Source organism: Stegastes partitus, unplaced genomic scaffold (genome assembly GCF_000690725.1).
Source record: "Stegastes partitus isolate 25-593 unplaced genomic scaffold, Stegastes_partitus-1.0.2 Scaffold2063, whole genome shotgun sequence".
Taxonomy (NCBI): domain Eukaryota; kingdom Metazoa; phylum Chordata; class Actinopteri; family Pomacentridae; genus Stegastes; species Stegastes partitus.
In genome coordinates, this window is record NW_007579794.1 from 18047 (window position 1) to 23454 (window position 5408).

A 5408-nucleotide genomic window follows, 5' to 3' on the forward strand; every position below is an offset into this window, starting at 1 on the left:
GTTTCTGGTGATTCGCAGTTTTTGCCTGTTTTTTAGAGGTAATGTGCTAATGAAGTTTTTTTTTTCTATGATTTTACTGTTTATCTGTAATTTACCCAGACAATAAAAATCAGACAGCAAGGATTCAGTCAACAAATAAACAAATAAACAAACAAATAAATAAATAAACGGTGGAAGACTGTAACATTCAACAACTGTAAAAAAAAAAAAAAAAAAATCAACCAAACATCTGTAATATATAGATTTTTAGCTAATTTCAACACAGTTAGGCAGTATAATTGTATTATTACACATTCCAAAAGAACAAAAAATATATATTTGTAAAGAAAGTGTTTTTTCAAGTGGATATATAGTTTTGGCCTCTTGTTTTTACCGTCATAATGTAAATTAATATTACTTTTTCTATGATTTAACAAGATATTATCAGCAAGTAAACAACTATGGAAAATCTGTAAGAGAATAGCTAAAAATGCAGAACTATGTTTTGATTCTAAAATATGTGTAATGTTCTGTAAAAAAAAAAAAAAAAAATCTTATATACAGAAAAAAGGTGCAATTTTACAGTGAAACATAATTAAAAAAAAAAAAAAAAAAACAACTTGCAAAAATACAGATTTTTTTAGGCATTATTAACAGTTTTGGTGTATTTTTTTAAAGGGTGAACGTGTAAATGAATTTTTTTTCCTCACGATTTTACTGGGTGTTATCTGTAATTTAACAAAACAGGAAAATCTTTAACAATTAATTAAAAAAAAAAAAACATTTAAAAAAACACAATTTAAAAAAAAAAAGTTTTTGCTAGACTTAATTTTTTACAGTGTATGTCATTGTATTTAGAATATTCACCTGGTGCCTGGATTTTATACAAACAAAGACACGTTTACCCTAAACTGATGCAGAAAAGTCACACACTGGAGCATAAAAATTCAGCAGAACTGAGTGTTTGACTCCACCCCCATGTGGCCCACCTCCTCCTCCTCTGTTCAGGTGAAACCCATGAGCCTGTGTGAGCGCTCAGCAGGGCTGATTTATCGCAGGTACAGTGAGTGGAACAGTACACCAGCAGCAGCAGCAGCTCACCTGTCCCCACACTACAGTACAGTACAGTACAGTACTTTGGGGGGGTCACGCTGGAGGCAGGTGACCATCAGCGCAGCGGCCTCGTGCACCTGTGTGCGCCACAGCTCGGCCGCTGATTGGTCCGCCGCCGTCCTGCCCTGAGGTGACGTCAGGCGGAGCGCTGCTCGCTGAGGCTGCGGAGTTGAGATTCAGAGACGGACAGAGAGCCCCGAGCCGGACGAACGGACAGGCGGACAGCACCTCGTTGACTGACACTAATCAGGTAAGGAAGCGCCGCCGCTGCTCCGTCGTGACACGAACTTTGACTCCGGGAGAAAAGCCAGACAGACATGGCAGCGCCTTTTTCCCCCCTCCAAACAACATTTATCAGTGTTAGCTGTCGTTAAAGGACGCTGTAGCTGCATTTGCGTTGTCCGGACTTTAGAGGGACGTGCTCATGTAGACACTTGGTTTTACTACAGGGCAGGCAGCTGAAGATAATACGGTTATATGCACTCTCTCATTCACAGACCTCTATGTAACTGAAGCTGGAAGATCAGATAGTGACATGGAATATGCCAGAGCCCAAAGTGATATCTTTGTCTTCTTCCATAGGAGTCAGTATAACTTGACTGTTATCTGAATTCATGAGTCAAGTTTTAAAACTGACAGACTGTCCAGAAATAACTCCTGGCTGTGTTATTGGTATTTAAAGCAAAAATACTTCTCATAATTTTCTCCCCTTCAAGGCAAGTGCTTCAAGTATTATTTTTTTTTTTACTCTTTCCCTCATTTCTTCTCATTTCCTGACCTCTTTCTGTTTCACTCTCACCTCTCCAACCACACACACACACCCTCTCAGACTGTAAGGAGAAGTCTGCTTATCAATTAATAAGCTCACGTTGAGAGGAGATTTGCTGTGCGTCATTGACACCAGTTGACCAATCAGACTGCTGTTAGCAAATCTCTGTGTGTTTGCCAGCCAGACAGTGGGTGCACAGGGTTGATTGATAATGCACTTTTGGATAGGAACCATGGCATCTGTTGTCCAGATCCAATGATAGGTAATGGTAGCAGACATAAGTTAATAAACAGTGGATCGGAAATTGACTTTTCTCTGCTCTCTTTCTGCTTTTAAACATGTTGCGACTGGCACGCCAGGAAGCAAAGCGGCCGCCCACCTCTGCGGAGGCCTTGAATGTTTGTCAGTTCAACTGTTTGACCTAATGAATCTGTTTTGTTGTTGTCGTACGAAATATGTGAATGGAGTGTTGTTGTGTCGGCTTCTTCTGCATTTCACGCTGTTCGATGCGCACATCTCTGCTTGTCTACAAATGTGTAAGAAACAGCAGAGCTTTTAAAGGTGGAGTATGCAATATTAGTCTGATAGGCTTTTTGTCAAATTCAGCAAATGATGCTCCGCTAGCTCTCCATTTTGTGTACTGAACGACATATCTGCTGTTTGTACACAGACCTGACTCTGAAAGCTGGAAACAAACCAAGGGGCTTTGATCGATCATACAACGCTGTCCCAGCATGTCCTGCACGTTTGAGCTCGTGCACGTTTGTACTCATGCACATGACAAAAGGGGACAAGAGGGAACCAGAGGGGCAGTAAATCTGGCAGAAAGATTCCCACCTAGAAATGCAGACTCCACCTTTTAAGGTGAACAAATGTTGGGGAGTTAAACTATGAAATGTGACCGAAAACAGGCAAAAAAGACCGCTCAGCTTTAGTCTTCAGATTTCAGATTAAGCATCATTTTCCTACCGTCTGCAGTTCTGAAATCATTTGAAATCATTACAAGTTCAGATATGCATGACTGAAAAAGAACTGAAAACAAATGGTTCAGACAAACCATTTCAAAAAAAATTTGGCTTCCATTGTAGCGAATCTGCTTTAGCAGGAATGCAGTCGACGTGCATCATTGACCTGGATTTTTTTGTTTTTAACTTGGCAACAGAGTTCCTCACATTGTTGGAGCCCTGCCACGGATTGTCTGCTGAGATATGACATAATCGTAGTAATCTGGAGCCAAAATCAATATTAGGCAGTGTTTAAAGATGAAAGAGAACCAGCTTGTAAGTGTGTTAGTTTGTTTTCAAATGTAGAGATAAAAGAGCAACCGATTTAGAGAAATTAAGTGAATTTGTCCAGAGATGTGCAGAGCTCAGTTTATAATGAAACCTTTACCTTTTGTTTTTTTTTTTTACACTGTTTTTCTTCAGTTGCATTACTTTGTCCGTTTGTATTCTGGATTCTGTGTCTGTGTGATTATATTTGCAAGTGTTTCCGAACATTTTAACACCACTGCAGTAAGTTTTGCGCTCAATCTTGTAACTACATGTCATGTTGTCACGTTTAACTGTCGTCGTGTGTATGTGTGTGTATTTCTTCTGTCCACTGCACATCACAGGAATGGGAAACCAGTGAGTACAGCGACTCTCTCTGTGTCAATTTTCAAACAAGGGGGAATGCTGCATGTCTCCTACAACTCAGGGAATGTGGTTATGACATTATGCATCTCCTAATCTCAAGCTTCTTCAGTCCTTGTTGCTTCTTGGGGTTTGAGCAGCTTTTCTTCACCCACTGGCCAAAAGTCATGTCATCAGTGGACATTGAAGGGCTTTTTTTCGGCCCCTCCTACATGCTCATACGATACCTGCATGTGTCTTTCCTCTACTCTCCCACATGTTTAAGCTTTGCCCCTATCTGCCCCTGCGTGTCTGAAACATGAACCTGATTCTGCTGTTTATAGCATTTGCCTGTTTGAAAAACAGACCCCCTTGCTCATCTTTGACCTCAAAACTCCAGTGGCTTGAAATGTGTTGTTTGAAATGTGACATGAAGTTGCCTATTAAAAAACCATTTCCCGATCTTTCCACCATTGAAATGAAAGCGTTCTGCCGGAGATTTTAGGTGCATGTTGGCATCTGCTGGGTATAGCTACCTGTAGATAATGATTGCAACCAGTGACAAGCAAAGGTTGATGCATCCATCGATTTTAAATGACTTTGATGTTCAATATCACTCATTCTCAGTGCATGAATTGACATGAATCTACATGTATCTCCGTATGAGCAAGGTGAGATGCTACAAACAAGCAGTGTGTGAAAGGTGTTTTCACTGTTCCTCTGGTTTCAGTTTCCTCAGAACAGTCTTGTGCTGTTGCAGTTATTTTTGACAAAAAAGTACTACTCCCTAAAACAGAACAACTGTGAGGCTCTGCCTAAGTGTTGCTGGTTAGATGCTGAAGAGATAAGAAGGTGCAACTATTATTATTTTCACTGCATCCATACTGATATTTTAACTTTGTATTTTTTGGTCCACCAAAAAACTGATATCTTGTTTCTTGTTTCTTAAATGCTGTCTAATCAAGCTGTGGGTAACATTAGACTGAGATCGACAGAAGCAAGCAAATCTTCCCATTCAAGGAGCCACACCCATGAACTAATCTTTACTTTAGAACTGACAAATCAGTGATAATTTGCATTATTAACATTAAATGTTTTTCTTTCTTTCTTGGCCATCAGTTATTTTTTCACAAATAAAGTCATCTCCCTTCAACCAGACATTAAAAAGCCTAAATAATCTCAACACACGCAAAAACCCTCCCTATTGTTTATACAACAACAGTGTCCTCAGCTTACTCTGGATCCCTTTTCAATGAAAACAGTGACATAAAAATCATGCCTGGTAATGGATCCTCAGTTTCCACAGAAAGAGAGTGGTGTGAAATTGAAGATGTACGTGGGAATAGAGTTACAGTCTACTCTCTATTGTTTGTTTATCCTCTGCTGGGGTTATTAGACTCCAGGAGCAGAGGCTGCAAAATGTCAGATTTTCCAGCAAGACTTTTACACACATTTAACTGGACTTCCTCTTACTGCTTCCCTTAAGCACATTACTTTGCATGCTGTCTTTTCATTTCAAATTAGAGACACTTCCTTTTACTTCAGCTGCTTCAAATAGTATGCAAAATGAAGCAGTGTAGAATGGCTCACATAGGTATTTAAATGTGAACTGTAAGCTCTGTTACTGGTACGTTTGGTTGCATTTTTTCTTAAATTTATGCACGAAATTGTACATACCAAAATGCAATATCTGAGAATACAGAATTTAAAAGCAGTCATGTGCGTAGTGTATTCCAAATATCGTTAAACTAAGCATAGCATGCTGCAGCCAGAAGTAACCAGAATGATTTCCAGCTTAGCTGCCACCTGCCATTAGACACTAAAGCAATTCAGACTCTCTGATACCATAGCAGCTCCTTTGGGTTTCCATAGCGACACATATGAAGCTGACTTCTGGCATTAGTGAAGGTAGCAAGAGGGCTGCCGTGTGTGTG

The 5408-nt window shown here is 39.7% G+C and overlaps 1 protein-coding gene across 1 annotated transcript in view; it reads left to right on the forward strand.

Moving 5' to 3' along the window:
- The first annotated feature begins 1205 nt into the window (after positions 1–1205).
- The window catches only part of LOC103373774 (calcium/calmodulin-dependent protein kinase type 1-like), a 37909-nt gene continuing 33706 nt past the window's right edge, over positions 1206–5408 (forward strand). The window contains exon 1 of the mRNA XM_008303761.1: positions 1206–1342. The gene's annotated coding sequence lies outside the window, so the exon portion shown is untranslated. The remainder of the gene's footprint in view (positions 1343–5408) is intronic.